The sequence below is a fragment of the Musca domestica genome, unplaced genomic scaffold (assembly GCF_030504385.1).
Source record: "Musca domestica strain aabys unplaced genomic scaffold, Musca_domestica.polishedcontigs.V.1.1 1, whole genome shotgun sequence".
NCBI lineage: Eukaryota > Metazoa > Arthropoda > Insecta > Diptera > Muscidae > Musca > Musca domestica.
Window position 1 is genome coordinate 51,916,571 of NW_026712114.1, and position 20,333 is coordinate 51,936,903.

General features: G+C 33.7%; 1 protein-coding gene across 12 annotated transcripts in view; it reads left to right on the plus strand.

Annotated features, from left to right (window-relative positions):
- LOC101901213 (uncharacterized) overlaps window positions 1-20,333 on the plus strand; it is a 363,731-nt gene that overhangs the window by 203,355 nt on the left and 140,043 nt on the right. The window lies entirely within an intron of this gene.

A 20,333-nucleotide genomic window follows, 5' to 3' on the forward strand; every position in this document is an offset into this window, starting at 1 on the left:
TGTTTAAGAATTGGTAGTTGTTGGTCATAATGGTTTCTGGCTGCGGTGGCGAAACATTGTATGTAGGTCCAGGTTTTAATATAGCCCCCATATAACGGAACATCCAGATATTCGGTATTTTGATGATTTTTGCCACATTCCTTCGCGGATTTGTCTAAAAATCGGTATTTGTTGTCCTAATGGGTTCTAGCTTCGTTGGCGTAACATTGTATGTGTAGGTTCACGTTTTGCATAGTCCCATATAACGGTACCTCCCCATAGTCGGTATTTTGATGATTTTTGCCTTATTTTCCTTTTCTTAAGGTGGAGGGTATTAAAAGTTCGGCCCGCTCGAACTTATCGGTTTTTTGCTTGTTTTCTTTCATTTATACTGGAAACAATTTTATTAATTTACCATTGCGTTGGTTGCATGTCCAATTTAATTCCCATTCGCTCTATGTGTCTACAAAATTTTCTGTAATATCTCTCATTTATATCACTGACATACTGTTTAAGGTGCCATACCAACCAATACAACAACGAGCAGTAGGCACTGTGAAACATCAATTCCTTTGAGTTACATCCGGATATTTAAAAATATCATTATTAAATTCACAGTTGCTCTCATCATCGACATCATCGAATGACTTGACTTACTGCTGCGTAAATTTGTTGTACATTATTTGATAATGTTCCTATTAATACTTTGAAATTGTTCATGCCAAAGAATGCTATGACTGTGGACGTCTCGAAGAATCAAATTCAAAGTAAAAAGTAATTGCGACGCAGTGAGAGGTCTATGCCAACTCTATGGTCACATGGCTATACAATCTGCCAAACCATAATATGTTGGTATGTATGTGCGTTTAACCAAACAAGCAATTATAATTGTGGTGGTGTTGAGGGACACCAACAATAAAAACAAAAATAATAACAACAAGAACATTTCATCTAGTAAATAATTTCATATTAATGATGAGCTTTTGTGAAAAAAACCCACACAGACGCACAAACAAACACAATTACAAATTGTTTTGCATAAATATAATAGAGTTTCGGTTTTATGACAAAAATAAATATATTATTTTCTCGTGTGTTCTGTACAAATGATGAACAAATAAACCCACATATATACAATATGATTTCTATATTTATAATAGAGATGTCGAAGGGAATATATTTTTGCATAGAAATCAATTCCAATATAAAATCTCAACATTTGGTTGCAGGTTAAATCTCTTTTACCATAAGGCTATTCAGTGTCGTATATAACGCTAGTCTATGATTATTTCAAAAACAAAAAGACAAGGGTTTCAACATGTCCCGGAAAATGGTAATTCAAAATGGCAATCCCATGCGTCATATATATAAATAAATGTATAGTATACATGCGTTCGGAAACAGAAGGCAAAATGTAATTATAAATACGTAATTGCGTTTGTATTGACATTATGCGTAACCATTTATGATGTAATTTAAAATATATGCACATATACATATGTGTGGTGGTGGTGTCAGTGTGTGTGCGTAATGGCAAATTTCATATTTGTAAAACCGGAAACGGATACTGTAAACAACGCATTTGCTATGCTCTCTCTCTCCCTCGCTTTGTGTGTGTGAGTCCAAATGGTGTGCACAAACAATCTAATATATTGATTTATTATTACCTTAATGGTTTGTTTTTGTCATTCGTTGGCCGATGTCAATATCACTACAGTTGTCGTTGTTGTTGTTATTGGACACTAATTTCAGTTTTCAATCAGTTTATATGCATACCACCCATACACACGCCTGGCTCCCTGGTTTGCATACCAAATCGCTTGACATAACAATGCTATTGAATTATCCGATTTAAATAACCGTTGACTATGATTATGGCCCCCTCCCAGTCGGGTAGCTGATATGATTATGTATACATATATACACAAACTCATGCATCCAAAAATGAATTATAGATATACTACGTTCATATTAAATGAAATAAATTTTGCATTTGGATTGACTAGGACTAGTTGTTTCATTTACTGCATAAAGTTGGGGATTTTTATACATCATGGTGAAAAATATATTTGCATAGGTAAAACTGAAGACATTAAAATTGATGGTCGGAAAAATTCAAATAAATTATAAAATATATAATTGTCAAGGTATTTCAAATGATGCCTGGTTATATGCAAATATATATTTTGGTAGCAAGTACCGGCTATATCGTCAGTCAAAATTTCACCTTTAGATTCGTCCCAACAATTCGTATTAGGTTTTCTAAGAACTTAAAATGCTGAATTTGTTCATTATTCAATCAAAATTTCATACTTCGTACTAAATGTTCTGACTTTTAAGGTTTTATATAATATTCAAGTTTTTCCCCTTTCGAAAAGATATTAGGACAAGTAAAAAAGCAATAAGTTCGCCGGAACGAATTAGAATATTTTCAAAAAAAAAAAAAAATAAAAATAAATAAATAAATAAATAAAAAAAAAACCATTAAAAATTCTATTAAAATCTTAATCTAATCTAAAATCGGTAATTGCCGGTATATGGGGGGATATACAATATTGTGGACCTATATAGAAAAATCTATGTCTAGGGGTAAAGTACTCACAAAGAACTCCTTGTGTAGAATTCCGTTGAAAAATGTGGCTAAAATCATCAAAATCCTGAATATCGGGGGGTACCGTTATATGGGGGATATACCATATTGTGGACCTATGTAGACAATTCCCATTCAGAGGGTAAAGTGAAACAAAGAACAAATACATATGAGAGCTATATCTAAATCTGAACCGATTTTAATATAATTTGACAAATGTATATTTGTTTTAATTTCCGCTACACATTCCAAATTTCATTGAAATTAGAGATACATAGCGTGTTTGGTGCATCAAATACATGAAATCGGTCGAAAATATATATGGGAGCTATATCCAAATCTGAACCGATTTCAATTTAATTTGACAGATTAATTTTGGCTCCCAATTCCGTTACTTATTTTAAATTGCATTTCAATTGGAAATACATATCGTGTTTGGTCCACCAAATACATGAAATCGGCCGAAAATGTATATATGAGCTATATCCAAATCTGAACCGATTTCAATATAATTTGGGAAATCAAGTTTTTAGATAAAATCTATCACACGTTTCAATTTCATTTCAAATTGGGGATACATAGCGTGTTTGGTGCATCAAATGCTTAAAATCGGCCGAAAATACATATGGGAGCTATATTTAAATCTGAACCGATTTCAATATAATTTGACAAATTTATTTTCGGATCAAATCCCGTCACTCATTCCAAATTTCATTGAAATCGAACATTCATATTGTGTTTGAGGCATCAAATGACCGAAATCGGTCGAAAATATATATGGGAGCTATATCCAAATCTGAACCGATTACAATATAATTTGGCAAACTTATTTTTGTTCCAAATTCCGTTATGTATTCCAAATTTGGAGACTGTATCTTCAACCAATCAATAGATATGTGCATATAAAATCTAAATTTTTGGGAGGTACCTCCGATTCTGATGCTATATCTCCAGTTCCAAGTGGAAATTAAAAAATGTATATAGTCTATGTTACTTTCAGGCGATGTTGCAGTATATATGGAAATTTTCAGGAAAATCTATTCAGCGGTATTCGAGTCCATAAATTACAAACAAACATACAAACATTTTCCTCTTTTATGGATATAGATTCTCTTTCAGGGGGTAAAGTACTCACAAGGGACTCCTTCTGTAGAATTTCAGACAATTCCGTTATATGGGGGCTATACGATATTGAGGACCTATATAGAAAATTCTTTTCCAAGGGATAAAGTACCCAAAAGGAACTCCTTGTGTGAATTTTCAGACAATTCTTTTAAAAAATGTGGCTCAAATCATCAAAATACCGAATATCAGGAGTTGCCGTTATTTGGGGATATACGATATCGTGGACCGATACAGCCCACCTTCGAACTTGACCTGCAGACAAAAAAAAGATCTGTGCAATATTTTATGTTCCTATCTTAATTCGTTTTGACTGTAGCGTGATTACAACAGACGGACGAACGGACGGGGCTAAATCGTCGTAGAATTTTACGCTGATTACGAATATAAATACTTTGTTGGGTCTAAAATGATTATTTCGATGAGTTACAAACGGAATGACGAACTTAATATAACCCTACTATGTATGGTGGAGGGTATAAAGATGTTTAACTTTTACACCAAATTTAAACACTTTACATTTTAAAGTTTACCGAACAGAATATTAGTAAAATCATTGTACAATACGCAATTTAGTACTTTTCGTACAATTATAAAACGCACTTCCGAAACCACTCCATGTCTCAATTCTAGATACTAACAGAGATCTCAATATAAATCTGCGGATTCCAAAAAGAAATAGCATTAAGGTTTGTGAGAAGACAATTCCACTTTGTTGGGCACTACAGAGGTACATCACATAAATAGTGTAAAGCGTTTTGCGCTACATTAACAACTTCTAATGTAGCCCATATTTATACTCTACACCACAAGGTAATCAGAGTATTATGTCTTTGTGCATTTGTTTGTAACAGGCAAAAGGAAAGGAGATAGATCCATTGAATCATTGATGATCTACATAGAATCACATTTTAAGTCGATTTATGCATGCCCGTCCGTCCGTTTGTCCATATATTTTTGTAAACAAAGTACAGATCCCATTTATTGCCCGATCCAGATGACATTTTGCACAAATCATTTGTTTGGCCCAAGGACGAACCATATTGAAATCAAATCGGTCCATATATATTGTTCATCCGATTTGTTATTTTTGTCCTCCGCAGCCGTAATATGCACTCTGTAACAATAATATTTGGGGGAAATATATCAAATACAGCACTGATATACCTTTGCTAAATTTTATCGAGATCGAGTAAGACTTGGTTTAACTCCCATATATAACTTCGTCCGATTTGAGTCAAGTATGCCAAATTTGATGAAAATCGGTTCAGATGTAGCTATGGCTTCCATTTTTTTAATCTTGTTTTATTTTTTCCCCTCAGCCGTAATATACACTTCGTAGCAACGATATTCAGGGAAATATATCAAATACAGCTCAGAAATATCTTTGACACATTTTATTAAGATCGCTTTGTCATATTTAAACCTTTGAACTTTAAATTATAAACACAGCTTGTATGATTTAATTCTCCCATAAAAAATTTTAATTCTTATGTAAAGCTCTACTAAGTGGTGTAGGGTATCATAAAGTCGGCCGGCCCGACTTTAAGGCTTTCTTTACTGTTTTTATACCCTACACCACAAGGTGGTCAGGGTATTATGTCTTTGTGCATTTGTTTGTAACAGGCAAAAGGAAACGAGATAGACCCATAATTCTTTTTGATGATCTGCATAGAATCACTTTCTGAGTCGATTTATGCATGTCCGTCCGTCCGTCCGTCCGTCTGTCCATGCATTTTTGTAAACAAAGTATTGCCCTATCCAGATGAAAATTTGCACAAATCATTTGTTTGGCTCAAGGACGAACCCTATTGAAATTGAAGATAATAGGTAAAAATTTAGATATAGCTCCCATATATATCTTCGTCCGATTTGCTTTTTATTGTGCACCAAACGTGTAAAATCAGTCCGAATATTATGGAATTTTGCACGTACGATCTGGACCTGAAAATAAGTATACCAAAATTGATCGAAATCGGTTCAGATATAACTATAGCTCCCATATATATTGTTCATCCGATTTGTTATTTTTGTCCTCCGCAGCCGTAATATGCACTCTGTAACAATAATATTTGGGGGAAATATATCAAATACAGCACTGATATACCTTTGCTAAATTTTATCGAGATCGAGTAAGACTTGGTTTAACTCCCATATATAACTTCGTCCGATTTGAGTCAAGTATGCCAAATTTGATGAAAATCGGTTCAGATGTAGCTATGGCTTCCATTTTTTTAATCTTGTTTTATTTTTTCCCCTCAGCCGTAATATACACTTCGTAGCAACGATATTCAGGGAAATATATCAAATACAGCTCAGAAATATCTTTGACACATTTTATTAAGATCGCTTTGTCATATTTAAACCTTTGAACTTTAAATTATAAACACAGCTTGTATGATTTAATTCTCCCATAAAAAATTTTAATTCTTATGTAAAGCTCTACTAAGTGGTGTAGGGTATCATAAAGTCGGCCGGCCCGACTTTAAGGCTTTCTTTACTGTTTTTATACCCTACACCACAAGGTGGTCAGGGTATTATGTCTTTGTGCATTTGTTTGTAACAGGCAAAAGGAAACGAGATAGACCCATAATTCTTTTTGATGATCTGCATAGAATCACATTCTGAGTCGATTTATGCATGTCCGTCCGTCCGTCCGTCCGTCCGTCCGTCTGTCCATGCATTTTTGTAAACAAAGTATTGCCCTATCCAGATGAAAATTTGCACAAATCATTTGTTTGGCTCAAGGACGAACCCTATTGACGAACCCTCCCATATATATCTTCGTCCGATTTGCTTTTTATTGTGCACCAAACGTGTAAAATCAGTCCGAATATTATGGAATTTTGCACGTACGATCTGGACCTGAAAATAAGTATACCAAAATTGATCGAAATCGGTTCAGATATAACTATAGCTCCCATATATATTGTTCAACCGATTTGTTATTTTTGTCCTCCGCAGCCGTAATATGCACTCTGTAACAACAATATTTGGGGAAATATATCAAATACAGCTCAGAAATACATTTGCTAAATTTTATCGGGATCGGTTCAGATTTGGATATAGCTCCCATTTATAACTTCGTCCGATTTACCTTTGATTGTGCACAAAAACGTCTAATATTTGTCCAAATTGGATGAAATTTGGCACTTACGACCGAATTGGGTCTAGAAGCTAGCATGTCAATTTGGTGAAGATCGGTTCAGATATAGCTATAGCTCCCATATATACTGTTCATCCGATTTATCATATTTGTTCCCATTGCCATAATATGCACTCCGTAACAACGATATTCAGGGAAATATATCAAATACAGCTCAGAAATATCTTTGCCAAATTTTATCGAGACCGGTTCCGATTTGGATATAGCTCACATATATATTTTTATCCGATTCCAAATTAAGTCGGAATTTAAAAGATACAAATGCTTCGGCATATTTAGTCATTTGAACTTTAAATTATAATTATAATCATAGCGTGTATGGTTGAATTCTCCCATAAAAACTTTTAATTGTTATGCGCAGCGCTACTAAATTAGCAAAGTGGTGTAGGGTATCATAAAGTCGGCCCGCCCGTCATTAAGACTTTCTTTACTGTTTTTTTTTTTTTTTAATTAAAAATCTTCTATTTAATACCAGTCAATACGATCCTTTGAAAACTTCAATATTTATCAATATTACATTCACATATGTATATCCTTCAACCATATTGTACTACAATACTTCGTTACTATATTCTCGACATATTGTCAAACCGCATGTATGTGTGTATTTCTCTGTTCATTCCCCGAATTCATTGTGTTAGGTTTCTCTTTCATATCATTGCACTTTGTTTATTTGTATAACGAACGGGGTGGACGAAAGAGCAAACAACCGAACGTTCATTGTATGTATTTGTGTATTTGAAGTAATATTGCCGAACTTCAATTTACATTTTGACACACATGGTAAACATGACTGAGAACAGCATGAACGTATTCAAGATTATTGTGATGTACCGCCGGTGATAAAGGGCAATTGTAATATTGTCGTCCAGTAAAATTCGACGATTGTTGGGTGATTACAAATCGAAATCGTCATTATGCGACCGTGCTTGCTAGATACAAAAGGCTATGTGGCGGGGCTGTGGTTGACTTTTGTGCGAGTGTGTGTGTGTGTGTGTGTGTGTGTGCGGTATGTAAACATAGCCGATTATTTCACTCAAGTTTGTCCAACAAAAGCAATGGCAACAACAACAATCGCAAATCTGTAATGTAACCGTGTTTATTTGTTTGTAATCGTGTCCTTTATGAAATTAGCCATAATGATTTCAATAATGACAATAACAACAACATAAATATATATTTCGGGTACAAATAATGCATTATTTTGGGTATGTAATAGCTTTAATGCTGACTATTTAAAGTGGGTTGTTATTTCAAATTCAAGAATTTAAAACATCGTATTTAATATAAGTAAATATGGCACTGATATAGTATTCTCCCCTAAGAGAGAAACGTAAATTATATCCAAGCCGGTTGGAAACCTTGGTCAAGAGATACAATATTCCTAAAATCAGCAGTTATCGGCACAACTACAACTAAATCATGTTTGGTATAAAATACTAATAAGAATAATTAAACGGTGATATTGAAACAATCCAATATTGATAACTTTTTCAAAAGTCATTAATATGCATCAGTCGTGATATTGATTTTCTAAATCACACGTACTATTATTAGAAATAATAAAATCAAGAGGCGCCATATAACAATTAGTACAACTGTATCGACAAAAATTGACTAGGTAAATATACCACAAATACATATAGTCTGGGTAAATATACCACTAAGTCAAAATAGGCGAGGTGAGCGGACCTATGAAAAAAGGTGAAGGGACACTGAGTGTGTATTGACAATATTATTGAGTCTGTATATAATGGGTGGAGAGGCAACTTCGCCTATACAGACGTAACGAAAAGGCCTCTATGTTTGTATTGACGGGTTGAAGGGGCCTTTAAGTTTTTTATATTATATTTTTTATATTTTTATTATATTTATTATATTTTTTATATTGTCATTGTGATCAAGCCAATGAGTATAAAAAGACATGGCAAGTGACGGATGACCCATGAGTGTATATACAGAGTGAGATGAAAAAAAGCAACCAACTTCAGACTGCTGTCATTTCTAAGCCACTCGTCCAACAGCTATTAAAATTATTCCAGTGCCAGCTAATTATATTGTTAACAAGCGTACAAAAACATTTTGTTGGTAATTTTCCAGAGCACTCCAGTATTTAAAAGTGAATAAATCTTTTGTGTGTCGTACCATCGCTCCTTACCGTGATGCTGGTAGCGTAGCCCGACGTCAAGGAAGTGGACGGAAGAAAACAGCAACATCAGCAGAAATGGTTCGAAAAGTAAAGAAGCGACTTGATCGAAACCCGCGTCTCAGTGGCCGAAAAATTGCTCGTGAGCTGAACATATCGCAATATTTCATTCGGCAAATATTGAAAAATGAGCTCGGGGTTAAGCCATTGAAATTCCAAAAAGTGAAAGAACTTACACCGCAACGGAAAGAAAATAGACCTAAAAGTTGCTTCGCTTGGTCGAAAGGGGTGAACTGCCTGAATTTAGTTTTCTCCGATGAGAAAACATTCGTTGTCCAGCAGTTGAAAATTCAGTTGAAAATGTGCGCCTTCGGTTCGCCACCAGAACTCAAGTGCAGACGATGGTGTGGGCTGCCTGATTGTCGCTCTCCGCTCGTATTAATCTACCGTGGTATCAGAATAAATGCCAAATATTATCGCGAAATTATTCTGGAGGGTGTATTAAAGTTTAGGGCACGCAAACATTTTGGCCGCAGACTTGGACATTCCAACAGGACTCAGCACCATCGCACTCAGCACGCGCACCCTAGAATGGTTACAAAATGAGGTTCCTCGCTTCATTTCCAGTGCACAATGGCCATCAAAATCTCCGGATACCTATCCGTTGGCCTATTGCGCCTAAAGTATGTTGGAAAGCAAGGTTGGCACAAAAAATGCCAATGGTTACCAATTCGAACAAATCTAAACTTTTTTTAAAATTCGATGCTATTTCCGATTATGGCGTTTGACTTTCTTGCAGTTTTTTTTATCTCACCCTGTATATATGGGAGCTATAGCTTAACCGATCTAAACCGTGTGTGCAAAATTCCCTCCTATTTGAAATAATATTACACATATGGTGCACTTTGTTTACAAAAATACATGGACAGACAAAAGGTCAGACGGACAGACATACATAAACCGACTCGGAACGTGATTCTACGCAGATCATCAAAAATAAATATTGGTGAAAGGTTCACAGGTTTTTGTATTTCTATTTTTTATACCCTCCACAGTAGTATGGAATTTAGTATACAGTCCATGGATGTAATCATTTAAGCCCCAACAAGATTAAATATGACTATTTAAATATTTCCTCTTTATGGTTTTCATTTAAATGTTTGAAGGGATTGAGATAGATGCCTATTAATTTGGTCATACGCATGTTATGTCTGATATTTTAATGGGATTGAATCGGTTTTGGCATAGCCGCAATATAACGAAAACTCTCGATATTTAGTATTTTCATGATTTCTAGGACATATTTAAACTCATTAGATTTAAATTTGATATTTTAAGTTCGAAAATGTTACCACTCCCTGATCTCACCACTTCAGAAAGGTTATCCATCCATATGACGGACGGCATTAAAAATAATTGTAAAATTGAGAATTTGTTGGGATTTTCACAATCAATACAAATAATGTTGATAAAAAAAAAAAAAACTGAAGAAACTGGTAGAAACGATTGGGATTGTTTTATAAAACCAAAATTTATAACAAATACGTTCAGGTTTCAGGTGTTTTTTATAAATATTTTCAATAGTTGTACCACAAAATTCTGACATAGGCGATATATTTTTAACGTCCTTAAAAAACTAAATAAAATCTTTAAATAATCTCATTGACCCCTGACCAATGGATTCGATATAAATAAATATTTCTCTCATGCACACTTTATGGCCGTGATAGCCTGTGAAACCTCTTTTACCCCCTAACATTGGAATTTCCCATAATTGATAACAATGGTTGAGAGGTCATTTCCGTTGTACTAAGTTATGAGGTAACGCGAATAAGTACATATCTATTCCTGCTTGACTTGAATGTAAACTTTACTATGTATCACACGATGGCGATGGCAACATCGTGTGATACATAGTATCTCAGGGTAGAACAGTAGCAACATTAAAAGTAAACACAGCGTAAAGTTGAAATTTAGTTACTTCGTTGTTACTGGAAGAAAATCGCAGTTGGTCTTGGTTTACACTACACTGTAACCTAACAAATCTGGTCCTATTTGTTCGGCAATGTCCATGTAGCTTTACAGCAGTCGCAACCGAACGATCCAAACGAACCATCTATATTGGCTTTGGTTTCTTCAAGCCGGTGGTTGGCTGCCACGAAAACGACGATTATTATCTGTGATAAACCAAATATACCAGCAACGTTTGTTGTCCTAAGCATTCTTTTGCCGCTTGAAAAAAGGAAACAAAGTCGTTCTCTCTACATTTTGGTGTTATATTTTCATAACGTTGTATATGGTCATAGTTGATATCGAGCCAGCCACACCACCCCACCCTTTTTCCACCACTTTTTGCAATTTCGTGTGTCGAAGTATTCAAGTTGGCTTTAAGACCCTTGTGTAGTGGTAACGCTTTCAATGAATTTCGCTGTACAGCCATCTGATGGTTTGGAGAAGCTGGAGTTCTTTTTCGCCTTTGTTGAACACATTGGTATGGGGTCTATTAAATGTAATGATATGTGAAAATTTATTATATTTTTGTACTCTTGTGAATCGAGAGATTTTATTTTTGGAAAATCAAAGTTAGCTAGCAATGGAGATTGTATTTTAGATTGGAGGATAGTTTATATCCTTCTACATCTATTGAAATTTTCGAAAGAAGGAAATAATTTCAGTGAAAATTTGAAAGACACATCGGAGAAGTATTGACTCATTGACTTGATAGAAGAAGTTGATTTTAAAAATAAATGTTAACAAGGTTGTCTATTTATATTTCGCAGATGTGACGAAAAAATGTTGTATATGGCTCTTAAATAATGCCATATTGAGATTATATTCAGATTATATTCATGATAATAACAAATAATTGTAAAAAATAATAACTGTTTAAACCACTATTTTTTTTAACTATAAAGCTTTTTCTAAAAAAAGTCAAGTATACCTTATAAATGTTTTTTAAAACATTGTTGTGGTAGAAAGTGTTGGTAATTTCAAAAAGTCATACCCTTAGATTTCCTTAGATTTTGGATCCATGAATTTTACTCAGGTAGTTCTCCGAAAAAATGGGATTGAAGTATTAAAAAAAAAAAAACATTAAATATCCATAACTTTAGCTCCATTATTGCTTCCAAGTAGCTGACTCAGGAAGTGTTTAAAAACCACAAGATAATATCTAAACAGTTACTGATATAAAATGTCTTTATGCAACTTAAAAATTTTCATTGAAAACCTCCAACTTAAAATATACACAGCTTTAAAATATCTTTGATATTGTCGTTTAAAATACAATTTTAAAATATTCTTTAAATAAAAAATATAAAATCCAATAATTTTTAATATTCGAAAAAATTTACGACATTTAAGGATATAAACATTCCAATCAATTAAAATATGTGTAAAAATCGCCGGCTTTTACTTCTTGCCGCAAAAACAAATTATAAATGAAGGACTTTAAAATATCCTTTGGAACTCGACTACATGATATTTAAATCTTTCGTAAAAATCCAAGGCTTTATTTTATAAAAAAATCGGGAATTTATGATCCAACCTTTCAAATATACTAAAAAATGCAGTACTTGGGACTTAAAAATATCCCTTAAAAGTCCAATACATTAAACGATCTTTGAAAAAAAACCTTTAAAAATTCAGAATTTGATAATTTCCTTTAAAAATCCACGATTTGATAATGTCCTTAAAATATCATGACTTGATATTGTTCTTTAAAAATTCACGACTTAATAATGTCTTTAAAATATCCATACTTTCCTTGAAAAATCCACGAAGTAAAACTATCTTTTAAAAAACCACCACTTTCACCACCACAAAATCTAAAACTTGGAGTTTTCCTTTGAAAATCCAAGAATCCAATTTAAACCATTAAGAATGTAAAACTTGAGAGTATGTTAAGCGTGGAAGCTTAAAATGAGAACGGGCTGAGTGGGTGCTTATAAGTCGCTTAGGTAAGGGCCAAAGACTTGGATTGCTTTTAACTATCCTAAGGAATTTTTATTATATTCCAGACATTTGTAAAAATCTTTGACTTGACCTAGCCATTCTTTCAAAGAATATTGTTAAGGTCCATAATACTGTTGTTCTCTACACAACCTGTGCTTAAACTTTCACCACATTCCCCTCTCCACAACCTCCGAAAAACTACTGTTCAAATTTATTTTCAACTGGTTAATGGATGCCTCCTACCCCTCACCGCCTGCCTACCCATCTGTTGTTGCATGCGCCAGCCAGCATTCATTCTCATAGCTCTCCATTTTGTTTGTTAACTTAGTTATACTTTATTTTACTTTGCGAAAGGGCATTTCAACTCAAACTCAAAGGGATTCATAGGTCTATTTGTTCATATTTCGTTTTGGAATTTTAGTGGATTTATTTGTGTTCGCATTCTATGGCGGATTTTCTGCAGTTTTCTTTCCGTTTGTGTACGGAACTATATATATTTTTGCTTGTTTTTTTTTTTTGGGTTGTGTTTTCGCCAATATTGACTTTGTTGTTGTTGTTTGTGTTGGAAAGGAAGGGCTTATTTGTTAGTGTTGCTATTCCCAAGCAAAAACAAGGATGCCAGTAGTTCGGACTGTTGCTTTAAATGGCAATTTGATGGGATTCAAGATAACTTTAACACCAAATCTGGGAAATTTTAATTAAAAATTAATAAAAAGGGCATAGGAATTTAATTTTTGTGAAAAAAGAAAATAAAAGGAGATCAGATAGATATGATAGAAATAAAATGGCCTTAATAATATAAAGGCAATATAAAATAAAAAAAATAATATAAAAGCAACCTTCGAGCAGCCTTTGTAGTTTTTGCTTAATAAAATATTCCTACAACTCTCTAATTCATAATTTTTCCTTAGATTTTTTTATGAAACTTTGTTAGTCTTTTTTTGCTCTAAATTAAGACAGATTTAATTATTCGATTTTTTATTTTTTGTTAAAAAAAAAATTACAAACATTTATATGAATACCTAATATACCTCAATATTAGGTCTTTTAAAATAAATTTATTTATTCCCTTTATAATGACCCGCCATTATTTTCTTTCTTTCCATTTATCGCCCACTACTTGAATTTAAAACGTCCTTAAGTATTTTTATGTATTCCACCTCAGTCTTTGCTATTGGCAACTCAAGTCGTAATACATATTCGCTACGACTAATGAAAAACATTTCTCAGCATCATCTCCTGTGGCTAATCATTTGTCCATTACATTTAATTGAGCTTTAAAGAAATTAACACAGCGAATGTTGTTTTTTTTCCATTTCGCTCCTCAAGTTCCTTGTTGATAAAGTTGTTGCCGTTACAATGCTTGTTGTGAAAATTTTCTCCACGGTCCGTTGTTTTAACATTTGTTCCTGTTGAAATTTCACATTGCAATTTAAATGAATAGTCATAAAATCTGAACGCTCACTCACTCACTTTAGCATAACTTCCTTGTTAACGACTATCATCCAATAAAAAATTACAATTCGGAACATGGCCGTAAGTTGTAAGCAACGAACCCAAGGCATTAAAGCAATGATGAAATGTTTATTTCGGCTTTTTTCATCCAAATTGTGTACAAAACTGGAGGCCAACGCAAAAAGACGCTTTCTGTAGGCTTAGAAGTAATCGGGAAAATTACGAAACTTTAATAAAAAATTGAACAATTTTTTTAAAATACCTTTGAAAACCTTGAAGTTCTGAGCAAGTACCAATTATAAACATGGAAGAAACGTTTTAAATCGGAACATTTCTTAAAACTTCATTGTTTCATCACATAAATTATAATTTGAACAAGTTGAAAATTTCGTCGGGTGTTACGAAACATATGGACCATCATATCCCATCTATACAGTCATTGTCATTATATCCTAAACCATATGACTACAGAGGGCCTGTCTCATCGATATAACAGTTTTAGACCCTTGGTCAAATCCGTATCCCGACATTTGAAGTTGAACTATCCCGACATTTGAAGTCCGTCTGTCTCTCTCCATCAAGTATTTTTGTAAGGCTGGTACAAGCAGAAATGGATCGATATTGCTCATCCTCGAGAGCAATTAAGTTTGGACTAAATAGGGTTCTCCTTTCAGGATAGACAATCAGCATTAATGAAGTCCGGGCTTTTAGGTAAGATTCGAACTTTCGATGTACTCTGGGACTCTAGGTCGATTTAACGATGTTCGTCTGTCTGTCTGTCCGTCTTCTGTCTGCTGAAATCGCGATACAGCCCACAATATTTGACGTAGAGTGTCAAAATTTAGCAGAACAATTTGTATTGCGTCTAGGATGATTGGTATTGAAAAGGAGATATTTCGGTCCACGTTTTGGTATAGTCCCTAATAATGATACCTCCCGATATTCGGTATTTTAATTATTTTTGCAACATTTTTTTTTCAAGGATTTGTCTAAAAATTGGTATTTGTAGGTTACAATGGGGCTTAGCTCGTGTGGCGAAACATTGTATGTATAGGTCCACGTTTTGGACCCATTGTATGTATAGGTCCACGTTTGGACCCCCATATAACGGTACCTCCCGATATTCGGTATTTTAATTTTAAATGATAATGACATTTTTCCACGGATTTGTCTAAAAATTGGTATTTGTTGGTCATAATGGGTTCTAGATCCGGTGGAGAAACATTGTATGTATAGGTCCACGTTTTGATATGATAATTTATGAAACAATTTTTCCTAAAAATCCATAGAACTCCTAACTTGATGGTCTCAAATGACATAAGGAATGAATTTAGCAATTTTCAAAAAAAAAAAAAAAATCCGTAAAAAATGCTGCTAAAATCTTAAAAATACTGAATGTAGCCGTTATATTAGGGTCTATACGACGACGTGGACCTGCATAGGCAACTTTTGTCATAAGCTAACACCATATTCAAATGCGACACTTGAAAAAAATTATATTTATATTGTAGCTAAAATCATCAAAATACCAAAATATTGGGGTTATACCAAAACGTGGACCTGCACAGACAATTTTCTGTCATAGGCTGTAGTATCCATTAGGAACTTCAAATACCAAATTTGAAAAAATTCCGGTGAGTAATGTCGCTAAAATTATCAAAATACCGAATATCGGGAGGTTCCGTTGTATGGGGGCTATACGAAGACGTGGACCTGCACAGACAATTTTCTGTCTTAGGCTGTAATATCCATTACGAACTTAAAATACCAAATTTGAAGCAATTTTGGCGAATAATGTTGCTAAAATCATCAAAATTCCGAATACCGGAAGATACCGTTATATGGGGGCTATACGAAGACGTGGACCTGCAGTATCCATTGTGAACTTCAAATGCCAAATTTGAAACATTTCCGGCCAATAATGATGCTTTAATCACCAAAATACCGAAAATATTGAGGTACTGTTATATGGGGGCTATACCAAAACGTGGACCTACATGGCCCATTTTCAAAAAGTCCTGCAGACATAATATACATTTGAGTAAAACTTTTATCAACCTACTTCATTTCGTTCGGAAGCTAGAGTGATTCCAACAGACAGACAGACTGTCGGACATCGCTAAATTGACATAGATTCGAGGTATTACAAACGGAATGACAAACTAAATATACCATCCATACTATAGTGGAGGGTGTAAAAACAGTGTTGGCATGTTTATTCGGGATACAGTAATATTTTGTTGATGCAAAATATGTAGGCTCCATTATTGTAATGTTTACCATAGGGCAAGGCAGGGAATACCTTGGTTTCGGAAAGAGCCACCAACCCTCATCAGTTCCTTTGTCTTTTGTCTGGCGTATTTTGCCCAGGTCTTCTTTAAAATAACTCCTATAACAAACAAACTTTTGTTTTACCTATGTGACTAGATGACGGTTGGTGGGTCTTTCCGAAATCTAGGTATTCCCTGCCTTAACCCTTGTAAACATTATCGTCGTTCTCCACTAAAAAGAACAATAATGGGATTAAGCCTAACTATTTTGCAACAAAAAATTTTCGAAAAAATCCTCGACTAATGCTCTGATAGTCCTTTTTTTTAAATATGCAATAATGTAGCTCTTTTCCAGTTACCAAATAACTAAATTTGTCGCAAATTTTGTTTCTAAACTACATTTGATCATAATCCGCTTTTGTATCGAACATAGCTTAGATTCTAAAGCTAATTTGGATTTGAATATTCGATATGCTTTAAACGCTTGTTGTTCATTCGCTAAAAGACTAATCACAGTCAAGCAAAACTAAAAAAAAAACTCTTTAATAGAGTGGAGCCCTAAGCCATTTCTGGATAATTTGGCCGAAATGAAAAAAAAAACGGAACATATTTCGACAATAAAACAACAAGAAAAAAGATGAAATGAAAATAATAATCGGCTATTGAAATAAACAAAACATATCGCAAATCTCGGTAACAATGAAAACCAGCCGGAAATAAAAATAATAAAATTCATACATACATTTACACATACATATGTAGATGTAAATAAATATAGTCCCACATACACCCATAGTAACATAAAAGTCCATATACGAATATAATGTGTATTATTTGTGTGTGTGTTTGTGTGACTGGGCAGACAATGGATGTTCCATGGAAATTATTTCGAAACAAGTGTAAATCTATATAAATTTTTATTTCAACATGGGAAGGCATCCAGGGTGTGAGAGTGAGTGCATGCTTGGCAAATATTGCCCCTTCTCGTTTATTCCAAACATGGTAATAAGATATCTTTTTTGTTTCTCTTTGCTTAAATTCCGATTTTCGGGGAAACTATAATGACGGCCTGTCCTGTATATAGGTCAATTTAAAATGTTGTTGTAATGCAATTCTCTTGAATAAACAACTCTAGCGGAAATGGGAAATTTGTTTTCCATTTTCCGGTATGAAAAATGCAAAAAATAGAATTATTTGCAAATTTTAAATAATATTATTGTGAAAACAGTAACATTTATTGGTATGAGATGGGATCTAATTTTTCAATTGTTTGCAATTTGCAAAAGAGTTCGAATAAAGAGAGAATTAGCAAAAATCTGGCTTGTTTTTGAACTACTTTTTGCCACAAACTGTTACAAAAAGCAGCATCGGAAGGCTTGCTACAATAGATTCCTTAAAAAAACTTAGATTAGTGTTATCACTCCCCAATAAAAAACGAAAAAAATTAACAATTTAAATTAAACATTTTAAAATGACCGTAAATAAACCTCGACTACTGATTTCTTCTAACTATCCTTAATAAAATAGCCGATAACAAACATAGCAGACCTTCAAAAACATAAAATTATAAATATAATAGGCCTTCGGCATTTCAAAAGTCCAAAAATACTTTTAAATAATCCTCGATTACAGTTATAGCTTTTTAAAATGTCCTTAACATGTTTTCGTTTCGTTGTATACAGGGTGGGATAAAAAATGGAAAAAAGTCAAACGCCACAATTGTTACATTTTTTTTTTAATTTTATTGAATGAAATCAAAAATGTCGGAAATAGCATCAAATTTTGGAAAAAGTTTAGAATTTTTCGAATTGGTCACCTTTGGCACGAACTATGGCCCGAACGAATATGAAACCGTCAGATGCTGCCCGAATATTGCTTTGCGGTATTTTGTCCCATTCCCGCGAAGCGTTTGCTTCAGGTGATCGACACTTTGGTATTTTTTAGTGCCAACCTTGCTTTCCAAAACACTTCAGACACAATAGTCCAACGGATTGGTATCTGGAGATTTTGGTGAACATGGTGCCCTGGAAATGAAGCGAGGAACCTCATTGTGCAACCATTCTTAGGTGGTACGTGCCCAAGGTGTCCAAAGTCTGCGGCCATTATGTTTGCGTGCCCAAGGGTTTAATACACCATCCAGAATAATATTCGATAATATTCGGCATTTATTCTGACGTCACGGTCGATTAATACGAGCGGAGAGCGACCATCGGCCATCACCATGGCCAGCGCTTGAGTTCTGGTGGCCAACCGAATGTGCACATTTTCAACTAATGTCTTTGACAAGTAAACACGATCATTTTGTTTACAAACTGCAAATTCGGCAGTTCACCACTTTCGGTCAAGCGAAGCAACTCTTTAGCTCTTTTGAGTCTATTTTCTTTCTGTTACGGTGTAAGTTCTTGCACTTTTTGGAATTTCAATGGCTTTACCCCGAGCTCATTTTTCAATATTTGCCGAATGGAATATTGCGATATGTTCAACTCACGAGCCATTTTTCGGCCACTGCGGTTTAAAGCACACATTTCCAAAACCACCTCCATATCTTTACCTTATATTAATATCAATATTCAGAATATCTGCTCCATTCCTTCACTCAATAGCAAATTACGTAAAATTTAGTACTTTTCCTATAATTATAGTACACATTTCCTAAACCTCCTGCATATATCAATTCCAGATACCTCAAACAAGCACTTCGCCAGGAATGGGGCAAAATACCGCAGAGCAACATTCGGGCAGCATGTGACGGTTTCATAGGCCGTTTGAAGGCTATAATTCGTGTCAAAGGTGACCAATTGGAACAAATCTAAATTTATTCTAAAATTTGATGCTATTTCCTACATTTTTTTTGCTTTCATTCAATAAAATATAAAAAAATAAATGTAAAAATGATGGCATTTGACTTTGATTCAGTTTTTTTTTATCTCACTCTGTATTTTCATGATTACCTCGTTTAAAAAAAAATTACTGCAGAGCTACATTCTACAGTTTTAAATTTTTCATGACATTCATGAAAATAAGTTGTACTAAGAAAAATAAATATTTTGTAGCCTTAGTAGATTTTGACAAATATTCCACAAAAAATTGTGTTTAAAGCTATGATTGTCTTCCATTGTAAGCACCTTTCAGATAGAGCTTAAATAATTCTTCAATAATATATTTGGAATCCACGGTTAAAGCCGTTATATTCCTTGAAAAAGCCACAGTTATTGCATTTAAAGTCCTTTGAATAAAAATGTTTAAGGAATTGTAAAGACCTACATTATTGCATTATTGATAGCCTAATAATCCGTTAGAATATTGATTACATTTCAAAGTTGACAATTATTTTTTAAAAAAAATATTTAGGGAATTCTCAAAAAAAAACTTCAATATTCCTATTTTGCAATTATTAATATTTTAATATTCTAATAGCACCTCTAATACTTTTAACGAAAATCCCTTTATAGACCTTCAAAATAAGTAAAACACAAATCTGAATTATAGTTCCAACAATTCCTTGAAAATTTTTCCTAGAAATTGTTAACATGTTTAAAAAAAATTCACCTCTAGCAGTCTTTCCCTCTTGTTTTATGTACGAAAATGAAAAGTAATACATTCATAAATTGATTGTACGATAAACAATTTTCCTGCGGTATTAGCACATTC